The sequence below is a fragment of the Numida meleagris genome, chromosome 2 (assembly GCF_002078875.1).
Source record: "Numida meleagris isolate 19003 breed g44 Domestic line chromosome 2, NumMel1.0, whole genome shotgun sequence".
NCBI classification, from domain to species: Eukaryota; Metazoa; Chordata; class Aves; order Galliformes; family Numididae; genus Numida; species Numida meleagris.
In genome coordinates, this window is record NC_034410.1 from 137,437,975 (window position 1) to 137,463,832 (window position 25,858).

The window sequence follows — 25,858 nt, forward strand, 5'->3', positions numbered from 1 at the left end:
AAAATCTACAGAAATACATGATTAGCATGCCTGAAATCTGTCAGTCAAGATTCAGCATCACCCAAAGCTCTAAGAGACAGTGTTGGGATGTGAAAATTATTAAGCATCTCTGTTTTTCAGATACAAAAGAACCAGCTAATAAGTCCTGTTAAGGAAGAGGTAGATACTTTATAAATTATCCTGTGATAGTTGAAAAAAGGAAAAAAAAAAGGATGGAAGATGCTCCATCACAGCCAGCATGCTCCTGTGGTGGCTGTGAAAGTCTAGATTCCATAGTGTGCCTCCTGACAGAGGACACTCCAATGGAGTTATGAGCTGCGCCACTTCACCAAGATTGGGCAGGAGATGGGAGCTGCCTGCTTGACAACCAGCCAATAGCTGTATCAGTGTGAAGTGCAGTACAATGAGACTGAACTCTTACTGTGTATGCGGACAGAAAACAAACAAACAAAAACATAAGTGCAAAGGGATTTTTGACAGTTAAGACATCTCCTGAATTACCTATCTTAGTTAAAACACCAAAATGTGGCTGATGTGCTTTTAACTTTCTGATGCAATAGCTCATACAGACCACTTGAGATCCAATCTTTATACTTAGGAAACAACTGTCGTAAGAAGTGTAGATAACAAAAAAACCCAAAATGTTGGTGTTTTTTTCATTTTTGAGAAAATAATCATATGTTTATATAGCACGGATTAAACATCTGGACTTAAAGCACAAAATAATATTTTCCAATATATGAAGAATTTCCATTTCTTTCTTCAATTTATAGCAGATTCATTACCTTCAATAAATTGCTCTTGGTTTGTACCATAGTAACTGAAAGCCAAATTTGACCCAGAGACTTCAACATTTCTTTTAAATCTAAATTTATAATAGAGTGAGTGCAAAAACTTCTTAATGATGAATTGTTTTGTTGCTAGGCAGTCTGGCCCTGGTGGGATGTTAAAGTTTGATTTACTCTGCTGAACCATGACCTCTTTCTCTGACAACTCATTTTTTATGATTATTTATTTATATTACAGAAGCACGTACAGACTCTGGAGGTGACCAGGGCTCTTCTGTGCTATTAGGAACTGTCCAAACATCCATAAAGAAAACCTCTTTATTTTGAAAAGAACACTATTTGTGCAGTGGGCACAGCTTTTAGGGGAGCACAGTGAAGTGGAGGAGTGAGTTTTAGATGCACTGAATTGCATTTCCTGGTGTGCTGCGCACTCTTCTCTGTGTGGAAGGGATGCAGGCAGAGGCTGATAGCATCATAGAAACACTGAATTTTTAAGGCTGGAAAAGACCAATAAAATCATCCGGTCCAACCGTTAACCTGTCACCACCATGCCCACTAAACCATTCCCTCAGTGCCACATCTACATATTTCTTGAACATCTTCAGGGTTGGTGACTCCACCACCTCCCTTGGGCAGCCTGTTCCAGTGCCTCACCACTCTTTCTGAGATGAAATTTTTCCTAATATCCAACTTACTCAGAAGCCATTCATTGGACAACTGTGCGTACCAGAGACATAATGAGATGGAGGAGACTTGAAATCAGAACTTTGATCAGCTCCTACTAAGAAAGCCTACTGAGGAGAAAGATTCTGGTCTCTCCTTTTCACTGTGCTGTACACAAGTTATTGTGTGTACAGCAGGATTACTAAAATTAGCTAAACCTGATAAATTTTGCTAGTTTAGGCTAAATAACCTGAAAGCGATTGGCAGAGAGAGAACAAGAATACCAACATCCACCCATACTTAGTAGCAGGGAGATGATGTTAGCCTCCTTTCCTTCACAACATAGGCATAGATGTTCTTCCATTATGGTCTGTCATGAGCATTAATGACAAGGAAACAAGGCCAGAGAATCACAACCACGGTATGTGTAAGATTTGAGGCTCCTGCCTTGTGCAATGGCTTGACAGTGATTTACTACAAAGCAGCTTATGAGTTACTGGAGATCAGGGAAGGGTGAAGAAAAGAAAAGAAACAAACAACCGTGCGATATTTATTTTGAGAACAGAGCAAGCATGCAAGTATTGATTTTCCAAACTGGTACAAACCAAAAAGGTCCTATTTATAGTTCTGAAAACCACATGGGTTCGCTAAGGTGCTGTGAAGCTATTTCACCTGAAGTATTCATGTTTTGTTAGCAGAACACCATTGCCTCATATCCCAAATGAGCTGTGCTGCAAATGGCATATGAAAATGGATTGCTGGGTTTATACCTGGCTTACCAGGTTGTGCAGGCAGTGCTGCTCTGCCACGGTTGACTGAGGAACTGTGGAAGTGTTCAGGACTCATATAACCCACACCAGCTTCTTGCAACACAGCCCTGAGCTGCAGACTGGCAGAAAGGAGCTCTCCATCCACCCATGCTACACACAAAGTGATGCCTGAAAGGGTGAATCAAACAAAATCAGGAACAGAAAAATTTGTCCTCTTTTTACACAATACATATTGCTCTTTGGCCATCTTTTGAGGTGTTGGATAACAGGAAATGGAAGGCACAGAGGGCAGCACTTCAAGACCTCTCTCTGCTTTCTTTTGTCTTGGCTGACCTTTCAAAGCAGATTCACTTCTCACAACAAACCACAACAATTCAAAAATGCAACTACCTGGAAGTGTGAATCTCATCTATGAGAACCATAGAATAGAATCATAGAGTCACAGAATGGCTTGGGTCGGAAGGGACCTCGAAGATCATCTAGTTCCAGCCTGCCTGTTTTGGGCAGAGTTGCCAACCACTGAATCAAGCACCAGATCAGGGCTTAGCCTTATTCCACTAAAAACTAAGATTTTGCTCTTAATCTTAGTGTTGTATAAATTAGGCATGGTTCCATTGAGGTCTATGTAAACTTGCTGAGAAATTAATCCAAGTGATAAACACCTTGTTCCCAAACTGTACCTAACTTGAACAAAGCAAGTTGGTCTAGTCACTGAGAGAGTTAATGAGAGTGCCAAGAGTTGGGTGTGCTGGGAAAAAAAAATGCAGAATTGACCTGTGGCTAGAACAATGATTTTCTGTCCTAGGTTTGTCCACTCTTCCTCTTTTTGCAGTGCTGTCCTATCCTGGCTCGCTGCTTCTTTGCTTCTTTCACCTGCTCCATCCCCACCTTGGTCCAGGCTGCAATTTTGCTGTTTTCTGCAGATAGCTGATATTTCAGACTCTCCTGGTAGAGTGATATAAGTATAAAATGGTCAACCATGCTGGGCCAGTTGCTCAGTTAACATAACTCCATTTGCACTCAACTGATTTGTTCCTGCAGAAGAAACAACCCAATATGAAATGGTCACATGGAGGCTTATAACATCTCCTACAGTTTCTGTTTTCCTTTTTTTCATCATGGAAGAAAAAGAAAAGAATGAACACTGCTGTATCATCTCAGGTGATCCATACCTTCTAAGTCTAAGTAGTCAAAGTAGAACACATTGCTCAAGTATATTTCCAAATGAGTTTTAACTATATCCAAGGATGGAAACTCCATAACCTCTCTGACCAACCTGCTCCAGTATTTGACCACTCTCACAGTAAAAAAAAAAAAAGCTTTCCTTTACTTTTAAGTGGAATCTCATGCATCTATATTAATTTTGTTCCCATAATATCCTGTCTCGTCTGTAGGCAAGATAGAGAAGAGTCTGATTCCATCTTCTGTACTACCTTCCACCAATTATTTATGTGCATTGGTGTGATTCTAGATTCTATGTGTGGGCTTGGAACAAAGGACCTTTTAAATAAATGATGATAAATGTTTGGGGAGTGTTTTGATTTTTGTTAGACTGCACTTTGTTTGGGGAATAGATCCTTCTATTAAAAAAGAAGTGCTAAAATTTTGCTGTGCTGAATGTTGATGTACTCAGGCAATGTTTTGGTGAACTGACTTCTGGGTACATGTTCTCTGTGTTATAAAAACAAATCTTTTATGATCTCTCAACTTTTTTTGAAGAAGTAACTTAGCCACAAAGTTTTATTTTGAAGTCCCCAAAGCACTGGATAACAAGCTTTCTGATGTTTTTGTTTTGTTCTGTTTGTTTGCTGTTGTTAGTTTTCATTTCCCTCCGTCTCTCTCTGTAGATGTTCAATACCTGTTTGGCAATGTAATACTAATACAAAACAGTAAAACTGAAATAATATGAAAAAGTTGTTCCCACACTAATCATAACTGAAGAAAGAAGGGACAGTTATTTAGGAGCATTTTCTTGCACATCTTCTCTAGTCTTTGCAAACTCTCATAGTACTATCACAGCCAGAGGCAAACCATCTCAGCCAACTGCACAACAGAGAGTTGGATGCTTTATCCAAGTTAGCTGTTAGGCTCCTTCAGGCTCCATCAGGGAGGAAGTAACAGGTCCAAAATGTGCCTGGCTTCACCTGTCCTATCTGCTACCTCCAAAACAGATGGATTCCATTCCGGAGGTACACACCTGTCTCCATTATTGAACACGTTCTTCTGACTGACTTTTGGACACCCAAAATTAAGCACGATGAAAACTCTTTTCAAACTGTGTGTATATATTCATGAGTAAAGATTCACTTTTTTTCAAACTTGTGTTGTCGAATCTGGTCATTTTACTATCTATTAACCCTTGTAGTTGTAAGGAAGCATATCTGAAACTGCTGAAAATTGCAGGATTAGATGAGCAAGGTTTCCCTCTTCATTGTGATGATATTTCACAGTCTTTGAAGCAAACACAGTTCCTCTTGAAGACAGAAAAGGTGAGCGGTCTGCATGAATATCTTCTGCTCTGAGGCTGTGACAGATTTTCTATAAACATGATTAAATCTTTTGCTCAAAGTATTCCCATAAAGGCATTGCTTGGACAATCTTGGCACAGATTGTCCATACTTCAAGAGGATGGGTACCCAGCTGGGACAACACATTTCTTATGCCACTGAATGTGAAATCCCATAGTCATTTATTGTTCTTGTTGTAGGATTAGCGGGTAATGGATGCTGACATTTGAAAAGAAATCATCTAGTCAGAAAGAATGTGCTATTCTTCCAATGATTAGATCCATAAGCCTGAAATGTGAAAAGTTTAAATAAACAGGACCAACTTCAGTCATATATATTGCTGTAGAAGCAAATCTGGTTTCTAGTTCTTTCCCAGTTACATCTGGGCATGTTCCACATAATATAATGAATAAAATATTGAATCATTTACAATAATGGAAAAATCCATGATGTGCTGCTACTAATTGAGGAGTGGCATCATTGCCTCTGTGTCTCATGCTTGTTTCCAGATACATTTTTCTGATATTACCCTAAATGAAGAAACAGGTATGGTGCCATGAGAGGGAATCAGGCATCATAACTGATCCTTTTAGCACATGTATGAAGATTTTTTTGGGTGGGAAGTCATCAACTGAGCAACAGTTCTGTCTTGCTAGCAGCAGCAGTACAGATATCAGGCAGTTCAAGTACTGGGGAAGGTTGTAAGGTTATTCATAAATGATGGGAGAAGTTCGGCCATCTCCCATCCTAATGCAGGATGCTTAGGGAGTCTGTAGGAGTAGGGAGCAGCTGCAGCACAGTGGAGGTGCTCTATATATTATCACACCTTTGTTCCTTTGTTTAGCATCCAGCAAAGCTGTATGACCCAAATGTATATGGTAGATTGGATTTCTCCTTAACCTCACTTGCAGGGACTATGTCAAGGATTAAATCTGCACTCTAGAGAGTGGCAGATGCAAGTGAGCACTGCCAGCTCACTCAGCTCACCAAGGGCAGTGCAGACACACCAGTGCAATGCAAAACAGAGGTTAATAAGTGCTGTTAAAAGGAAAGGATATATTATCTGGGGCTTAGCTCCAGGCTGACAGCCTGTTTTGGCATGAGAGCTAGCTCATGGCTTCTGCTGTGGTCTAGGGGGCATTGCAGACTCATGCCAGCTTGTAAGAAATCATGTGGACATATCCCACACCGCTTCCCTGTTGGGTTGGTGCAGCAACCAGTTGTGCGGCCATTCCCAAGGGATTTGGAGTTGAAAGGGAGCAGCCAGTGCTTGGCAGGTGGGAAGGTCGAGGTACTGGATAATTAAATTCCGTGTAGGTTTTCCCTTCATGATAATGCTAAATCCAGGGATAAGTTGCCCTGGCAACAGCTCTGGCTACTGTTCTTCCCACCCTTGCCTTTATGCCTGTGATTAAAAGTACTTCAGTATGTAAATCACCAGCTGAGGCTGGTGGATTTATTTATTTCTTTCACAGAAAATGATGCCCATATTAATTGATAATACAATGCACTTTCATTTCTCTCTGAATAATGAAACAACACATTCACTCTTCTGAGCTCTGTCTTTAACCAACAACATATATTATTCATTGTTTCCAAATGTAATAAAGATACATACTTAATATTTGCTTCCCAATTAAATTTTATGACTGGAGGTTGACTATGGTTATATTTTTTGGCTGTGCTTTTTAATTTTCTTCTAATGCCTCCCTGGGAATTCAAAAGGCAGCTTCAAGCATAAACATGTTGAGTGTTAAAATAGTGTAGTATATTTTATGGTCAAAATGTTATTACACAGATTTGTGGAACTATCAAATGCAGTGACTGAAGATAGGCACTGAACCTGCTTCACCTGATTTCTGTAGTAGGCTTCAGTGATTACTGCTTCAGATGAAACCAGTGGCATCAGAGATAAGTGGCCTGTTTTTTGTTTTGTTTTGTTTTGTTTTTTTTTTTGAAGAGTGGTACCAACTGACTGGTTGAAGACTGTGGATTCTTGATACCTCTGCAGAGCCAGTCATGTTAATTATGATTATTGATCACATTGTGTATTTACTACAGAGACCTCAGGCGTAAGAGAGATGTGCAACCATGAATTTATGTCCCTTGCTTTAGTTAGCTCAGATAATAGGTTGGCTTCTTAATAAAAATGATAATTTTGGTCACAGGTGCTTCTTCTTGGATGCAGGCAGATAAACTGATTAAAATGGTTCCCCAGTGTGGGCTTGTGCAGATGTTTTTACTCTCTCCATTTTGTTCTCCCGGTGGTTATGCTAATGGCAGACAAGACACTTTTGACTGTTAGTCTACGTGGCTGAGATCTTGGAGATGGAGGTCATCCTCTGCATTGGAGGGGCAGTTCCCTTCTGCCAACAGGCAGGGAACAGCAAGTTGCTGATGTCTAGGGGTCCCTGGGGCATGAAGAAAATTATTTTAGATAGTACATGTGCTGTCCTTCAGATGGCATATATACTGTTCTGCATACAGTGTAGTGAGATGGAGAAATGACTATGTCCATAATTGTTGTCTGTTTTCCCTGCCTGTAGCCAGCAAGGACTTTCTCTATCCATTATACAAAGTGGGGGATGTACTGGAAGAAAGACAAATGCAGGTACAGCATGCTGTAATGACTAAGGATTCCTGAATAATTCAATGGAAGGAACATCAGTTTTGCAAAGGCAAAACTCAAGTAAGGAAACATCTGCTGGTCAATTTAGGTGGAAATGCTGGTATTAAGCACACAACATGCCTCAAGGCAGGTGACAGTGGCTGTGAAAGAGAGATGTCCAGATGTCCCTATGTTAAGCACTCCACTTTGCTCAACATGTTCTGAAAAACACTTTCCTTTGGTTTTCCTGTAACAAAAAAAGATGAGAAAGGGCTGTTCCTAAACATCGTATTCCTAAAGATCATTATTTAGGTGTCTAAGTCATTCACTGGAGGATTTTCTCTTTCTCCTGTGGCTACAAAGAAAGCCTATGGAAATCTGCATCAAAACTTAGCTAGTAAAGGTATGTGGTATACAGCTTTCCTTTTCTAGCTCCTTAAATTCACCCAGACAAATAGGGATGGGAGGAACTCAATTTGCAGTGCACCTGCTATTTTCATATCTCTAAAACGAAAAACTAGAAGACATTTCTAAAGAGGCAGCTGGCTGACTGAACTAGACAGCTATGAGATAACATCCCAGTGACTGGCTAGCAGCCCTGACTGTAATGCAATTGAGTGTCTAAATGGAGATCTCCAGCAGGTTAAGGAGAAAAGATGTTCCTATCAGGAATTCTGTGCCAAAAACAATGCAAAAATATTCTCAAGTAAAAAGAAAACAGGACCATGCACTTTCTTTCAACATAGGTTGCTCCAAAAGTAATGCCTCCTATTCATTTCCATGGTAAATTCAACAGCTATGAAGAGCACGAAAACACCATTTGATAGAGCAAATTCTCAGCTACAAAATACTACTTTTCAACACAGGTCCCACCATTAGCTGTGAGTTTTTAACAGCAATGAACAAATGCCTTCATGCCACGCTCATAAAAATCTGCACCAACAGAGTTGTTCCACTGTTTCACAGTTGCTATGATAGCATTGGTGCTAGGAGAATGTTGCCCACTAAGTCCATCTTTCATGGACTTGAATGGATGGAAATCAGAAAGCGTCAAATCCAGAATACACAGTGGGTGTGGTAGGACAGTCTAGTCAACATTGAAAGTTGCTACAGAGTCTTCAAACTGGTATAGACCCTGGTGTTATCGTGTTGCAAGAGAAAGGTTGTCTTCTTCTATGGCCTAACTCTGGAAGTTTGAGCTTTCAGCATAGTCAGTGTCATGATGTAAAGGTCAGAGCTGATGGCTTGTCTGGGTTCCAGGAAATTCAGAAAGATCATCACTGTCCAAAAGACAGTGCACATCACTTTACCCTCTGAGGGCTGTGTCTTGAACTTTTTTTTGATGGGAATTCATATGTCGTCACTCCATGGACTGCCATTTTGATTCCAGCTCATAGTGGTGACACCATGTCTCATCACCAGTAATGATGTGATCCAGGAAACTGCAACCTTCAGCCTTGTATTGGTTCAATAGATCCTGAAAAACTTGCATATGGTGTTCTTTCTGTTCCTGTGTGCACATTTGTGGGACTCACCCCGCACAAATTTTGTGATATTCCAATGTTATCACCATCATTAATAATACACTGAAGCTAATATTGAGCTCTGTACACAGTTCCCTGTTTGTAATCCATCTATGATTCTATGAATGGAAAAATAATATGAGTAACAAGCAACTGGTACAATTTAGTAAGAGCTCTGATAAAGTTTTTACTGCAGTAATTTCTAAGATCAAGACTTCACTCATTTTCTAATACCACTACTTTAGTTCAGACAGAGTTAATTCAACAAAATGTTATGGTTTTTGTCATGTAGTTGTTAAATTAAACATTGTAGTGTTTCCTTTTGGCTTCATAATTTATGAATTCAGTCTCAAAACTTAGCACAGTAACTTCACAGGATAACTAAATTTCACACGTAATCTTATTAATAAAATATATGCAACTCTTGCAAAAATTATTCTTAAATGAAACCTTCTGAAATGTTGCTGTTTGCCTCACACATTTCTGCCTTACTGAAACAGCCATGATTTAATATGCCCACGGAACCTTCAAAATTACACTCTTAATTCTCCCTCTTGACAATGAGTAAGCCACATGATGAATAGCCGAATTACCAGCTTTTAGAAGCTGCTTTCCTTCTCTGTTACTTTTGCTTAGTGCAGATTCTTGAGGAACCAGAGAATTAGGTGGTCAGCAGAGGACTTGTAGAGAACATGCAGTAGAATAGGTCCAGATGTCAAGTGGTGATAGAAGGGCAGAAACAGTATGGTGTGGGACAACCAGATAAAGAAAGCAAAAACCTTATTCACTTTGTGTACCTATGCTGAGCTGTTACTCCTGATGTTTTCTTTCAAGGAATCAAAGACATTGGAGGGCCCAGCGCAGCATCATAGTCTGATACTGAGTTCAGAGGTTCATAGTTCAACAGAGGGGGAAAGAAGAAGTAGAGCTAAGGAGAAGATTTCTGATTTCTGTTCTGATTTATGGGCTATTTGCATATATATTACATTTTTTTACTTTGCTATCCAGTCATCTCAGAGCTTGATTCAGAATTCACTGTGAAAAGTGCTAGTACTATAAGGTCTCTGGAGCAGAAATTTTTTTCTGGAAACCTAGAATATCTGCGTAGTCTGATATCATAGGGAAATTGAGTTGTAGGCATTCACAACACAGAATGAACATAAGAAATGTTTCTTCTTGTAATACACTTTTATTTACATTCCATGCACCCTGAATCCTTCTTTCTCTCTTTCCCCTCACAGCAGAGTCAGTTTTTCTTAGTGAGGTTCTTAGCTGAGGTTATAGGTTGTAAAAAGAAGTTTAGTGCAAAAATTGCTAAGATTTAACTGGAAAACAAACTGATGCATGCTGCTTTTTCTCCAAGCTGTTAGGCAGAGAAAAATACATGCTGTTGTCTTGGAGCTGCATCTTCTCTGTTTCAGGTGGGTTTGTATTGCTTAGGTGTTATAAAGACAGAGAAAACCAGCTGGGTTCTATGAGAAACTTTTCTTGTTTGCAGCCTGGGCCAGTGTGAACTATCAAAGCTGCAAGGCACCTTTCCAGCTGTGAGCCAGTTGTGCTGTCTACAAGCCCAGGGGAGGTGACATTACAGGGGTGGTGCTGACACTTTCAAATGTCTACCATGTAATGATAGCTCATCTTGTATGCTGTATCCAGAGGTTTGCATGGGCTTCTTTCAGTGATGCTAAACCTCTGTAATATAGTACACTCTCCCTTTTTGTCTGACAGTTGAAACCTACCCTCCAGAGCTGTTAGTTCAACTAATTACAACTGTCCAGTTACTAGTGAACTCTCAGTGTCTCAATAAATATGTCTTAAATTAAATTTTACAACTGAAAAGTATCTGGCATTACACTTCTTGTGCAAGTTTTTTGTCCTTCAATTTTAATACTGGACACTTTGTGCTAGAGCACAAGGAAATCATCTGTGAGTATCACTTATGTCCCAGAGGTTAAGTCCAACTGCCCACCCTCATGGCTGTATGCCCCACTGAAGGCAGCCAGACTGCCCACCTGCCTGCTGGTGCCTGAAGAGATGAGATATATTGTGTAAATACAAATGGTGTCTGCTCCATGCATGTTCTCCAATGTGACGGCAGTCAGGGCATGTCGAGACAATTCATCTGGCTTATGGTTCACTCTGTTCTACCCTGAAGGCCCTTTGGGAACCATCTCCAGACCCTTCAGAGTTGGCAATTCCATTAGCAGCAGCCCTGTCTGGGTTCCCAAGGCCTATCCCCTCCCAGGAACCTGGACTGTCTCTTCCATATGCCAGAGTGATCCCATGAAGAATGTTATCTAGGAACAGAGAAGAGGAATTGTCCTGTCATGCCTGTTACTTCCCATGGGCTGTAGGTTGGTCATTCCTTAACCATCAGAAGTTCTGGAGAGAAATGCTTACTTTCCATGTTCAGGAAGTTAAGGAAACATCTGGGATTGGAGCTTGATGATCTTTAAGGTCCCTTCAAACCTAAGCCATTCTATGATCTACCTAAGCCATTCTATGATCTAATCTGATTAAGTGATGGTGAAAAAATATTCTCCACAATCCAAAAATCAGAAGATGGCAGATCATGAGGTGGTTTGCCATCTGACTTTAATTCAAGAAGACGGTCTCCAGCGCAGGGGGATTGTCATAACAATATTAACAAACTTTCCTAACTCTTTAATATGCATGCACTCACTATTTCATGGGTAAGTTTCTGGCATGTTGTAGTGTTGCCATTTTCTCTCTATATAGAGATGCTCCTGACTTTGTTTTTCTTTTACAAAACTTCCTACACTTGGGCATTAGGCCCTTGATGGCCTTCTTCAGGAAGTTTAAATTCTTATTCCTTTATTAGTACTTTCAAATGCTAGTTTTAATCTTGGAGATAATTAATTTCATTTACAAGCACAGCCATCCCTTTTGTTTTTCTCTTCAGGCAGATCTTTGTGCTTTTCACTCTTCTTTCCCTCTGCAGTTAGATTCCCCCATGAGCTCTTTCTCTGGAAAACATTGTTTCTACTGTCTGGATGAAATCTGTCCCATCTGGATAGGCTTTTTGTACCTCAAAATGACAATTGCACATCACAAAGGGAAAAGCTTCCTTCTTTTTTTCTTTATATTAGCTCTCCAATCATTCAGTGAAGTCCCTAATCTGTCCTCTCCCTCTTTTGCTGTGAATGAGTAGTATGTAACGCTGCAGAGGTTACTTTCACAAAAGTCATCTTCACCCTTTGTCCTCCAGCTTATATTAGTTCCTCTAATTTCTTGTCTGACTGTAGACCAGATCTGGTGACCTTAGGGCCTTGAAGTGGGATATTTTTTCTCCCATGCTCCTCTCTTATGTTGTTACTTAGGAAATATTACTGCTGCATTCGCTTTTCTGGACCTTACTTTTTTTGCTACCCTGAGGCCCCTTCGTACAGTTCTGACAGGCTCCTTGCATCACTACAGACAAGAACAAAACATTCTGTTGCCACCATTCAGTCAGTCAGGAACCTCTGTGCACTGCTTGCTCAAGCGAGGATAACAAGACCATCAATCAAAATGAAAGACAACAGTGAAGATAAGGGCATGCAGCTAATAAAATGACTTCCTTTTTTTTTGTAAAGCAAAATCTCATGGCATATACTACAACAAAAATATTGTTGTAGTTAAGCGATTAACCTCATCCAGTATAGCGGGTTTTATGGACAGTGGGAATATGGGGATTTTTAAGTGGGGAGTATGAAGGAGAGTGAGCTCCTCAAGCTGACCTCATAGCCAGAGGCACTGAACACCTTCTGTGTCAGAGTCCACTTCTCCCCACCAGGATCCTGTGATGGTCATATTCCCAGCCCAGCTGGAAGGAGAGAGCTGCCACCTACTGAAATGCCTTTGTGACTTTCCAAGGTGATGTTCTCTGTTTCTTCTCTGGCCAGGAGGAGAAGAGGTTGACCCCCATCTTGCTACAATCTTCTTTCAGGTAGCTGTAGAGAGTAGAGATCCTCCTAATCTGGAAGGAATCTTCCTGTCCAATAGGTCATGGTAAGTTCATCATTCTTTCACAGGTGTGTAACTGATACATATTTTTAACTATTGAGACTTTTCCATTCTACAAAATCATTTCATTACAGGTGTCTACTGCAAATCCCTTCAGGAGTGCCAGGTGGGTAATCCCTTCATATCATCACTAAGTGTTCTTCTTCCTTTACCCAAAGGCTGTTTTGTGCATTAAGGGATTCTTTGCATCTTCCCACTACCCTCAGATGGATGCCTAATGCTTATTTACTACATAAAGCGAGTTCAGGAGTGACTGCAGAAAAATCATGGTAGGGTTGACAGTTATAGCCCTGTAACAGCCACAAAGGGAATGAGGCATACCTAACTGACTGATTGTTATACATAGAAAATCTTCGGCCATCATAGATCATTGGTCTGCAATTCCACTCTCATTTTTCACTAGTAATTGTTAGTGTTATTTGACATTCCATCTTCCAATTTGCTGTGGTAATGGACTCAGGGCTGACAAAGTGATGAAATACTGCTTATCTCGGTTTTATTCGAGCTCTGAATAAAACACTGGTGGACACAAATGTCTTTCACAGAAAGTACTGATACACTTCATGATCGTTCAGTTCTTCAGAGGGCTGATTCTATGGCCCAGGTTTTTACTATATGCCACTGCTGAAAAGAGAACAAATTTGCTAACTGACTTGATATGTGGTTGTATGTACAGTTACTGTGTAGAAAAGGTTTTCCTTGTCTTCAAAGTGTAGGCAACTGATCAAATCTGAAAGCTTATGAGTCTCAAATGTTCCTTTGGTGTTTATCTTTGTTATTCATGCATATTTTTGGTACTGAGAATTGAGATAGGATCAGCAGGTACTCAGGGACATGTCAGTGTCTGCAGCTGGGTTAGACCAAGACATGGTCATTGACAGTGGGGTCGAGTGCACCTTCAGCAAGTTTGCTGATGATACCAAGCTGTGGGGTGCAGTCGACATGTCAGAGGGATGGGATGCCATCCAGAGGGACCTAGACAGGCTGAGTAGTGGGTCCAGGAGAATCTCCTGAGGTTCAAAAAGTCCAAGTGCAAGATCTTGCACCTGGGTTGAGGTGACATCCACTACCAATACAATATGGGGGATGAAAGGATTGAGTGCAGCCCTGCCAAAAAAAGACCTGGGGATACTGGTGGACGGCAAGCTGGACATGACCCAGCAATGTGCCCTCACAGCCGAGAACGCCAACTGTATCCTGGCTGCATCAAAAGAAGCATGGCCATCAGGGAGAGGGAGGTGGTTCTGCCCCTCTACTCAGTGCTGGTGAGGCCTCACCCGGAGTACTGTGTCCGCATGTGGAGTCCTCAGTACAGGAGAGACATGGAGCTGTTGGAGCATGTCCAGAGAAGGGCCTCAAAAATCATCCAAGGGATGGAACACCTCTCCTATGAGGACAGGCTGAGAGAGCTGGGGCTGTTCAGCCTGGAGAAGAGAAGGCTGCGAGGTGACCTGAGAGCAGTCTCTCAGTATCTAAAGGGGAGCTACAGGAAATAAGGTGACAGACTCTTTAGCAGGATCTGTTGTGACACAACAAGGGGAAATGGTTTCAAGCTTAAAGAGGGAAGATTTAGGTTAGATATAAGGAAAAAGTCTTTTACAGTGTGGGTGGTGAGGCACTGGAATGGGTTGCCCAGTGATGTGGTTGATGCCCTGTCCCTGGAGACTCTCAAGGTGAAGCTGGATCAGGTGCTGGGCAACCTGATCTAGCTACGGATGTTCCTGTTCATTGCAGGGGATTTGGACTAGATGGCCTTCAGAGGTCCCTTCCAACCCTAAGGATTCTATGAATCTATGATTCTCCACATTACTGGACAAGAGATGCAAAGTTACTACGTTCAGATTTATAAACAGTAGATATCCCAACGTCTACTTTACTTTCAGGGAAAAAATATCTGGCCAAATGATTGAGAAACATAGTCTGAACATAGGAAGTTAAGTTATTATCAATTTTTCTGGAAAGCTTTCTGATATGTCCCCAAACAAAAGCTTTCTGCCCAGAGGTTCCCTTGTAAAAGGAAACTCTGGCAAGGTAGAGTGTATTAATTTGGTTTTCTTGTAAGAATTTGTCTTAAACTATAAATTATGGTATTATATTCTCTTTATATCTGGGATGTATCTAGCTGGTTTCTATTCTGTCTTAATCAATCTGCAGTGGTAGAACACTGAGTAATGCTGCACATATGGTCTGAGCTGACATGTCTTTTGAGCTTCACTTTTGCACCAAATTACTATGCTGCAAGAAGCCAAATGCTCACAAACTTTAGATAAAAAGAGACAACTGCTCAGGAAACAAACCTTCCAGATATCTTGAATTTTTGTTTTTGAATTCTGTTTCTGAGGTTTTTTCATGTTTCTGATTTTTTTTATTGCTGCCCTGATTTGTGACTCCTTTGTTATCTGTAAATCTGAGGAGATTTGTGAATGGTGAGAACACAGACCTAATTTTGTGTAAAGCAGAGAAACTCAGCTATGCTGTAACGAAAGAGATTTCATGAAATGCAGGAAAGGAGTGAATTTCTCTACTATGTCATCTTTCTACCTGTATCTCTCAGAAGCATGTTTCCGTGAGACTGACATAATTTCAGAAAATTCAGACCAAGTGGAAAAAAATTATAATGAAAGAATTGTCTATCTCTAATCACAGAAGAAATTAGCACTTTTTTTTTTTTCTGTAATACTGCAAATTCATTCCAGATATGCCAGGGATGGAACTGTAATAAATACAGCTTTAAAGGGCGGCTGCATATCTTTTATTGCATGTGCTTCACTGGATTTTTTTTTTTGAAAAGTTGGAAGTTACAGATTGCATAAGGCTCAGTCACAAAAACAACTTTATCCAGTCCAGAGAGGTTTATGGAAAGTTTTTCTTCTATTTTTTTTTTCTCTCAATTTATTTTCCCTTTGGAGGATTAGCATAGAACTTGCTCCCAGCATTTACAGCTGCTTTTCCTCAATTTTGGTTGACACAATGTATAAATTTATACCATACTGCCTATGCACTGGTAAAGTTTAAATGATTTAATCTGTCTATTCTTTTCCAGACACAAATACACAGTGCAATTCTTTCCCCTTTGAACCAAATCATCATCTCATGTAACCAAAGTATATAAATTTTTTTTTAATGTTGAAATGGTTGATATTACATTTCCTTAAAGTGTATTTTGCTTTTTCGTTGTTACTTACATCAGTGTGTTGACTGACTACTCATTAATGTAGAATTTCTCCTCATCTTCATTAAACATATTCCAACAATTCCCAGGGAAGCCTCCTGGAAGTGTACTTGGATAGCTCAAGTTGTGCATCTTCTATTGACAAAAACTCCGTTAGGCTGATGGGAATATTGGCTTCATGTGAGCTGTAAATTCAGCCACTGCATTGCCAAAAGTGTGAAATGCTCAGAGCTTTCAGACAGCTATTGATGAACTATTTCCTTAGGATGGAAATTAAATCTCTGCAGGCTCCCAGTCTCTTACCAAGACAAAACCCCCACTGTAGCTAACAGTATTTGTTTAAGAGTTGTGCTTAGTTTGACAGCTCAGGAAGGAAGCAGCTGAGATACACAGCAGTCTGCCCCAGTGTTTCTGATTAAACTCCACAACAGCTCTTGCTCCAGGATAGAGAAATAGCTGAAGGACTTTTAGCATGGAGACAATAAACAGTTCACCACTAGAGACAAGTCTTGCATTTGCATTGGGGTAGCTTCTGATCTAATCAATGCTGACTACCATATATTGTGGAAAACTTCCCACTTCTTGGGAAATAATAGAAGTAAATTGAGAGAGCTGCATGGCAGTGGATAGAAAATGGGTGCCTGGGTGCATGGAAAGTGTCAAAACCATGAAAATCCAAAAAACATATGCATGAATAGTGGTGGGAGCAAGGAAAATGTCCAAGGGAAGTATAAAATACAAGGAGAGACATTTAAGCATGGAAAGATGACTTTTTTCAGATTGAGAATTTCCCCAAGAGAAAAGCAAATGTAATAACATTAATAATATTACAGAAGCTTGAAAAATACTTCACCCTCATTGAAATCTCAAAAGTATCCAGTTAATTTCCTGGACAGTTGTTGGAAAATAGAATGAAAGTTTTCCTTTGTTCTTTTCATCCTAGGCAGGTGTCAAACACACAGCTCTGTTGTTCACCCTGAATATGGACCATGTGTGTTTGTTCTTTATAGCCAACCCTGTACTGGTGATAACTCTTCTCACTCTGGCTCCAAGGGCTCTGTGCCTATTGGAAGAAAAATGGAGATAAAGACTGGGGAGAGAAGTATTATCCCAATTGTTCAGTCCCCTTGCACAAAATATGCCTTATAGGCTGTTCAGAAAAGGTTTATTCTCCACAAACATTTAAAATCAAGGGCTGAAATGTGACCATCTGAATAGCTGTAATTTCCACCACAAATCTATGTTTGTTTTTCATTTTTATCCACACAGGAGACAAGTTTGAAGCTGTTACAATCACTAGTTTTTATATTCCGAGTGTGACTCCAAATCTCAGAACAGAAAGCATTAGCTTGGAAGTAAAACTATTCTTTTTCTTCTAGACTTAGGATTTTATAGCTCTTGGTATGCAGCTTTAATTAAGAGCAACTAATCTCTGCAAACACTGCTTCACCTAAACCGGGAAGTTTAATTAATGGTTGGGATTCTCTTGGTTCAAGAGAAAACCAGAAGTTCATCTTGGGTAAATTACCTTGAATCACACCTGATCTTTTCCAGTTATAATCTAACCTTCCCCAGTTTGAATAAATTCTGATAAAGACTCTGAGTCTTATGAAAAGATCAACTCAAATGCCCTTAAAAATCAGGATACAGTAGAAGCAGTGCATCTGCTCTCATTTTCTGAAGAATGTTCTTGTTTGTTGGAGGCTTAAACTGCAATGGTGTTTGTCCCAGTTCTAACTACTGGTGGTCAAATCCTGGTTTTCCTCAATTACTGCAAAATTTTGATGGTTCAGATCTCATCAGACAGGTTCCTTCAGACCCTGAGATTCCTAAAATGCTTCAGTTTATCCTCTAGTTTCTGATTCTTTCATTTAAAATGGATTCATTGCATTTTGCTGGGGTGCAGCTTGGCAAAGCTAGTTGTGAACTCCAAAAAGAGAAAAAATGGAAATGTGAATGATGAAGAAAGATGAGGATTTTTAATTGTATCCCTCAGAGCAAAAAAGAGAAGAGACCATACGAGATGAAATGTTCAGGACATGTTTTTGATCATTGGCTTATACTGCTTTATTTTGGTGGAAAAATGAGGTCTTGTTTAATTGTTCTGAAAGCAAAAGATTTGGAGGGAACATGTAAAAGCTGATTGTTGACTTAAATATAATTTTATGAAAATTCAAAGAATACAGAGTGGCCAGTCTTAATTTATGGATTAAGATCTAACAATCCCATTTTTCATCAGATGTAAGGTCATCGAAGCGCACAGTGTAGCCAACCAGTTTCCCCAGCTCCGTCCTCTTCTCATCTGAGACTCTGGTAGCTAAGGATATAGCTGCTACTCTGCGAGGCTGTGTCACAGCAGTGATACCCTGGCGGCCAATTCCTGCTTCGTAGAGATACTGAGGGATCTGAGTGGTCTTTCCTGAGCCTGTTTCTCCGATGAGCACGGCGCAGTCCAGGCCCCGCAGCTGGCTGAGGAGCGGCCCCCGCGCCTGGAAGATGGGCATCTCGCGGCGCTGCGAGGCGGCGGGCGGCGGCGGGGGCCGGCGCGGCGCGGCGGGGGAGCCGGGCAGCATGGCGGGACCGCACCGTCAGCCGCTCCACACGGGGCGCCGCGCCGCCATCTTGCGGTGCCCGCCCTCAAGGCGGCGTGGGGCGCCTGCTTGACCAACCTGATCTCCTTCTATGATCGAGTGACCCGTCTGGTGGATGAGGGAAAGGCTGTTTATGTGGTCTACCTAGACTTCAGCAAAGCCTTTGACACTGTCTCCCACAGTATTCTCCTGGAGAAACTGGCAGCCTGTGGCTTGGACAGGTATACCCTTTGCTGGGTAAGGAGCTGGCTGGAGGGCCGGGCCCAGAGAGTGGTGGTGAATGGAGTTAAATCCCGCTGGCGACCGGTCACGAGTGGTGTTCCCCAGGGGTCGGTGCTGGGGCCTGTCCTCTTCAATATCTTTATTAATGACCTGGATGAGGGCATCGAGAGCACCCTCAGTAAGTTTGCAGACGACACCAAGCTGGCAGGAAGTGTCAATCTGCCTGGGGGTAGAGAGGCCCTACAGAGAGATCTGGACAGGCTGGATCTCTGGGCTGAAGCCAGTGGGATGAGGTTCAACAAGACCAAGTGCCAGGTCCTGCACTTTGGCCGCAACAACCCCAGGCAATGCTTCAGGCTTGGGGCAGAGTGGCTCGAAAGTTGTGTGGAGGAAACGGACCTGGGGGTATTAGTCGACGCTCGGCTGAGCATGAGCCAGCAGTGTGCCCAGGTGGCCAAGAAGGCCAGTGGCATCCTGGCTTGTATCAGAAATAGTGTTGCCAGTAGGAGTAGGGAAATCATTGTTCCTCTGTACTCAGGCCTAGTGAGGCCCCACCTCGAGTACTGTGTCCAGTTTTGGGCCCCTCACTGCAAAAAAGACATGGAGGCCCTGGAGCGTGTTCAGAGGAGGGTGACGAAGCTGGTGAGGGGTCTGGAGCACAGGCCTTATGAGGAGCGGCTGAGGGAGCTGGGATTGTTCAGTCTGGAGAAGAGGAGGCTCAGGGGAGACCTCATCGCTCTCTATAACTACCTGAAGGGAGGTTGTAGTGAGCTGGGGGTCGGCCTCTTCTCTCTTGTAACTGTGACAGGACAAGGGGAAATGGCCTCAAGTTGCGCCAGGGGAGATTTAGGCTGGACATTAGGAAATACTACTTTTCTGAAAGAGTGGTCAGGCGCTGGATCAGGCTGCCCAGGGAGGTGGTGGAGTCACCGTCCCTGGAGGTGTTCAAGAAACGTTTAGATATAGCGTTGAGAGACATGGTTTAGTGGGGTTATTGGTGGTAGGTGGATGGTTGGACTAGGTGATCTTGTAGGTCTTTTCCAACCTAGCTCATTCTATGATTCTATGATTTTTGACTCTGAGATTTTTTCACTCGCAGGGAAGGAGCACACCTTGGAGCACACATTTGGAGCCAATCCATAACAAAATGGCTTCCTTCTTGTACTCATATCTGAGGCCTATAATATTTTGGCTGCTCATGCCTGGTAGAAACCAGGGGACAGCTATCACTGATCTTGCTATTACATATGCATAATTTACTCTAGGAAAGATAAGAATGGTTGGAAGCAATTTTACCTTCTCTTGGAACCAAAAGTCCTTCACATCCACCCTGCCAATGCAGTTTACAGTGATAATAGGATTTTACTTCTCTGAAGAGAGAAGGGGAGTCATCAAAGCAAAAGTGCTTGAGAGATGAAGTGATCCTCACTCGTAATCATAGTAATCAGAAGAATTGAGACTCTCCAGGCTTTTGCACAGAGCCAGCAAGAGAATTTGGCTCTATCTGTGAAGAATGTTGGAAGAAGGGTGTGAACTTGAAATGTTCTCTGAGGAATCTTAAAACTGCCTTTCCAGTGTGTGGTACTGGGTGTAGCTTTTGACATATACTATAGAAATATTAAGCTTTCTCTAAATACCACTGAAGAATTATTGCTCTGGAATGGATGTTACAACTCTCTACAACACTCTGAAAGGAGGTTGTAGCAAGGTGGGGTTTGGCCTCTTCTCCCAGGTAACAGTGATAGGATGAGAGGTGGCTTTAAGTTGCACCAGGAGACGTTCAGGTTGGATATTAGGGAAAAAATTTTCCTCAGAAAGAGTGGTGAGGTATTGGAACAGTGGTGAGGTATTGGAACAGGAGGTGGGCGAGTCACCATCCCTAGAGGTGTTCAAGAACTGTGGAAATGTGGCACTGAGGGACATTGCTTAGTGGACAGTATTGGTGGTATGTAGATAGTTGCACTAAATGATCTCAGAGGTCTTTTCCAACCTTAATGATTCTATGATTCTATGAACAAACACCAGAGCACATGGTATTGTGGCTGTGGCTGTTTGACTCCAGCAAAGCTGGAGAAGAGAAGTAGGTCAAAGGCAGTTCAGGTGTATATCACGTACTCAAAAGGATGACAGCAATCCTACAAGACTTGCACAGGTGTTAGGACACCCAATATGTTTTTCTTGGACTCAGAGGATAATTTAGGTTGGAAGGGATTTCTCCAGGACATCTAGCCTAACCTTCTGCTCAAAGTAGGACCAGCTGGATCAGTTTGTTGAGTGGAAATCTAAGATGTCACTGTAAGTGCAGAGGATTGCTGAAACTCTGAGTTGTTTGATTTGTTTTTCAGTATTAATGCATCTCCCTGAAATGGTTTTATTGGTTAATAAGCTGCTGAAAGTCAGACAGGCATTCAGCATTCAGACACCTTGAGCCTGGACTAATTCTCCCCAAATCTCCTTTTACAGGAGATTTATGAAGGCCCATGTTTTGACTAAGCTGACATATGGTGTAAAGGTAAAGCTAATGGCATAACCTTCATTTTTTTGGCAACACAAAGAGGTACAACACCTGCAAGCTTACTGGCTTCCTTCTTCTACTGTTTGTTTTTGGAAACATCACCTTTTCTCAGACTCCATGGTTTTTACCGGGTCAAATGCACAGCATGAGCACTGCATTCAGTCGTTCTGAATTCTGGTTTTCTAGGAGTTTTCACATAGAGAAAAATGAAAAATAAACCCAAAAAAAGTTGTAGTCCTCGATTTTATAAATTTGCTTTCAGGTAGGCTTAAGTTCCAGTTCTACGGAAGTATGAGAAAGGTGATTCTTATGTTATCAAATCAGTTTACCCACCTTACACTTGAATTCAAAGAAATCACAAAAAGTTTTAAACCATAGTTTCATCACCTATTTTACCTGTAGATGTTTACAAAATATGCAGAAGTGACCTGACAGCAAGCGTAAATGCTTGAGTGCACATGCAACAGTGGAGGAGAGAGAGAATGCAACTTGAACTTAAGTGAAATAGGGACAAAAATCCAGTCCCTGAAAACTGTTTTATCCAGTTTACTCCCAAGATTCCTGATAGATGTAGGTACACTGAATCAAAGCAATTCATGGAGTCACTGATGTCTGCTTTAGAACTATCATTCATCTTTTGTTTGGAGTAATGTATCAGTCTTTTTTTAACAGATACTACTCATAGTTTCTGATGGTCTTAATGGTCAAAGTACCACACCCTTTGGGCCTTCACTGCCAGGAATCTGTGTCCCAGATAATAGCCACCACATTGACCTCCAGACCATGTGGATAAACATCATTCTGAATGGAGAAACTCCAGAGTATCAGATGCAACTTAATTTAATGTTCCCCTCCCTTTCCCTTTCCCTTTCCCTTTCCCTTTCCCTTTCCCTTTCCCTTTCCCTTTCCCTTTCCCTTTCCCTTTCCCTTTCCCTTTCCCTTTCCCTTTCCCTTTCCCTTTCCCTTTCCTCTCCCTCTCCCTCTCTTTCTCCCTCTCCCTCTTGCTTTCCTTATTTGCTACACATGCATAATTTAGCTTTCTCTAAAGAATCTAGGAGATGTCTTTTCTGAGAAACACCCTGACTTAAGAACACCTACTTCATATGCTTTCACTTAGCATGTTCTGATAGGAAGTTAATTAAATTTCCTGAAAGAGATCCTTCCACTTGCATGCATGCCTTCTTTCAGAAATTCAAAGCCAGTGAGCAAATGTAATAGAAACAGTAGTATTTATAGGGAGTTGCACAATATATAATAGATTTCTAATTTGTTTTACAAGAAAGGTTATATTTTTCACTCTAGTGTCATCCTTGCTCTCTGCACCATAGCTCCAATGCACAGGATGAATCATTTCATTCTGCAAATAATTTCATTATGATTTACCCTATTAAATGTCTGTTGTCTCCAAGAAACAGCATTGAGTCAAACAGTGCAATTCTCCTGTGATTTTTTTACCACAACTGTGTCATTAACTTGCTTTCCTTTTGCCCTCACTGCTGAAGAACTTTCCTGATTGCACAAGGAAGCCATTCTGCAGCCACAAATATATCTGCTAGATAGTGAGACTGCATTGGTCAACTGAGAAAGCAGCGAGTGCAGACACCAAGACACCTGCAGGACATTTCTAATGCTATGCCTGGGCCAGACACTGAAGGCCATGCACTGGTAAGGTGACTAGCATAGTATTTTTTCTCTACTCTTTTATTCAGACATTGAGGGAAACTGAAATTTTTGTCAGTGGTAGAATCTTTCCAGAGCCAAATGAACTCAGAGCTGGGAGAACCAGGAAAGGCAGAGCCATAGAGTTGCCATAGAGTAGCCATACACTCATCTTGATGTGTAGGCACCATCCCTCCCCCAGCTCCCCCATGCGAGATGGGAACCATGAGCTGCCGGAGGGATATCACAGCACCGCCAGGCCACCCTGCTTTGATCTGTCAATACCATGCCCAGTAATCCATGTTCCTAAGTACCACATCTCCACATTTCTTGAACAACTACAGGGATGGTGATTTCACCACCTCCCTGGGGCAGTCTGTTCCAATACCTCACAACCTAGTGCTAATTCACCAGGACTTAACCTGGTGCTTGGTACGCCCTTCCCTCCTCTTTGCATCTTCCTCTGTACTGTCTTTCAACATAAACAGTTACATATGTCAGAGACTTCTTAAAGGTCAAAGCCATCTATGGTGTGTTTGTTTCACCTGTCAGTACTACCTGAAATACGAGATGTGTTTCATCTGGACCCTGAATCACTCTCTCTGTTAACTCTGTGAGCAAAGAGATTTTGCTATCTGAACAGGAGGATACACAAAAATCTTTGGCCAAAATCTTTGAAGAAATCGAAGCAGAAGAATGCAACCAAGCACTCCTCAATAGGCAAGAAACCACAGTGGCTTCATCTCTAACTACTGTTCATTTTTTTTTTTTTCATTTTTCACTGTATTTTCACCCTGTAACCTTTTCAAGGTCTTACTTAATTGCTGGGAACCAAACACAATAGAATTTATCTTGCAACACTAGGGCACAAATACCTACATGCAGCACTATGTGTGCTACAGAAGACTGCATTCGGAGGCATTGTGTAATGATATTAAGAGCATATTTCTCTTAGGAGTATTTTGAAGAATGTATAGCAAGTGTGACAAGCGTGGTAATAACAATACTGTCAAGCTGCGCTCAGTGCAGTAATAGTGTTACTCTGTCCTTATGAATCTCACATAAGCTTGCAAGACCATTTTATTATTCTTGCCATGCAACACTCTAGTGAAATCAATGGCATACATATCCCATAATTTTCCTTGGGACTTTAGTCTTCATTAAAAACATATAACAAGGTTAATTACAAAGTATTCAGTTTCTAATATGTTTCTGTTTACTTTCAGATACAATGCCAAGGTTTGAGAATCTACTGTCCAATTAAACTGCTTATGCAAATCTGCGGCAGGTTCTTGATTACCTCATTAGAGTTTAAGAGTAGTTGTTTATTGTTGGCTTAGGTTTTTTTTTTCTTAACACCTAATGTCGTTAAATCCAAATTTCATACCCAACTGCTCACACATAAGGAAGTGTTGTTAGTCCAGTGGAGGTGTGACCCTGGAATGTGGGCAGTGGGGAAAAGCAGGGACCCAGCCCTCTTAGTGGTGTCAATCAGTAGTACCTGTAATTATGCCATAGTCATTAGACTTTACACTGAAGCAAACAAACACGGAATGAGAATATGGTCCATGAACATCAAAATAGATTGGTCTATAAACAATTCATCTTAAACCAGTGCAAGTAACTAAGGTAGTGACTCTCCCTTGATCTATTCTAGGTGAGGGAAACAATAGCTGGTGAATTTGTGCATATTATATACTCACTCTGTGTGTGTGAGACTTGTGATCTATGTTAAGCAGACCACTAACATCATTTCTTCTTCTTTGGGGACTACCTTTCTCCATTGTATTTATAGATAATTTGCACACTTAATGTTGGACACAGTGAATTTAGACACCTTCAGAAGTTAATAGTCTCCAATGGAAAAGTGAATCCCTTCCTCTTTGCGTCTGAAGGTGTGACTGAAGGTCATTTGCATCGTATTACACATAATGTCAGATGATCAATGCTACCACTGCCTCTAGCAAGACACACAGCACGAGTGAAGAACCAAATTGTTGGTCCAAATTTATACCCAGTTCAAAGTGCTCAGGAGCCATTGCTCTATCCTTCACTTATTTCCCAACAGTATCACAAGCTGACTTTTCCTACCTCAAGTCCTTAAGATGCAGCTGAAAAATGAGAGGCTGATCTTGATTGCCTTTTAGTTTTTTGATCCTTATAATTTCTAGCTTTCCTGCATGACCTTAAGGTCTAGAAACTTTCTCTATTTAACAAGCAAAAAAAGAAATTTTCATGTAATTGTGGGATGCTGGGAGCTGGAGTTAGAGGGAAAATATACTGGTGCACTTGTGACATAATTAGAAAAGTCACCAACCAAGCTTCCAGCAGCATAGTCTTCCTCTTGGCCTTCCTCAGCTCTGGGCAAGAAAGCTCAGCTGCTCTGATCCTGAAATTGCTCACATTCCTTGGCTGTATGTGGTACAAGAGCTGGAGCCCTGTGGTCAGCCCCCTTCCTCTATCTTGCAGCTGCAATTAGAGAAAGCAAAAGCTGTGCTGTGGTACCCCTGGGAAAGAAGATGTTCATTGCTGTGCCCTCTCTACAATTGCACATGAGTCCAATGATCTAAGGCATTACCTAGTGGCAAAATGCTGTGTATAATGAAGCGAGAAGTTTTTAATTACAATCTCTATTGTGGGTTAATCCTGGTAGGCAGCTAAGCACCCCAAAGCTGCTCACTTAGTGCTCCCTCCATGTCTAGTGCAGTGGACGAAGAAAAAAGGGGGAGCAAAAAATGAGAAAAATTGTGAATCAAGATAAAATAAAAGTTCAAGAAGCAAAGAAGTGGAAGAAGAGAGGAAAAGAAAGGAAGG

At 41.3% G+C, this 25,858-nt stretch overlaps 1 pseudogene; it reads right to left on the reverse strand.

Moving 5' to 3' along the window:
* On the reverse strand, nucleotides 17,698-18,762 carry LOC110394745 (annotated as a pseudogene).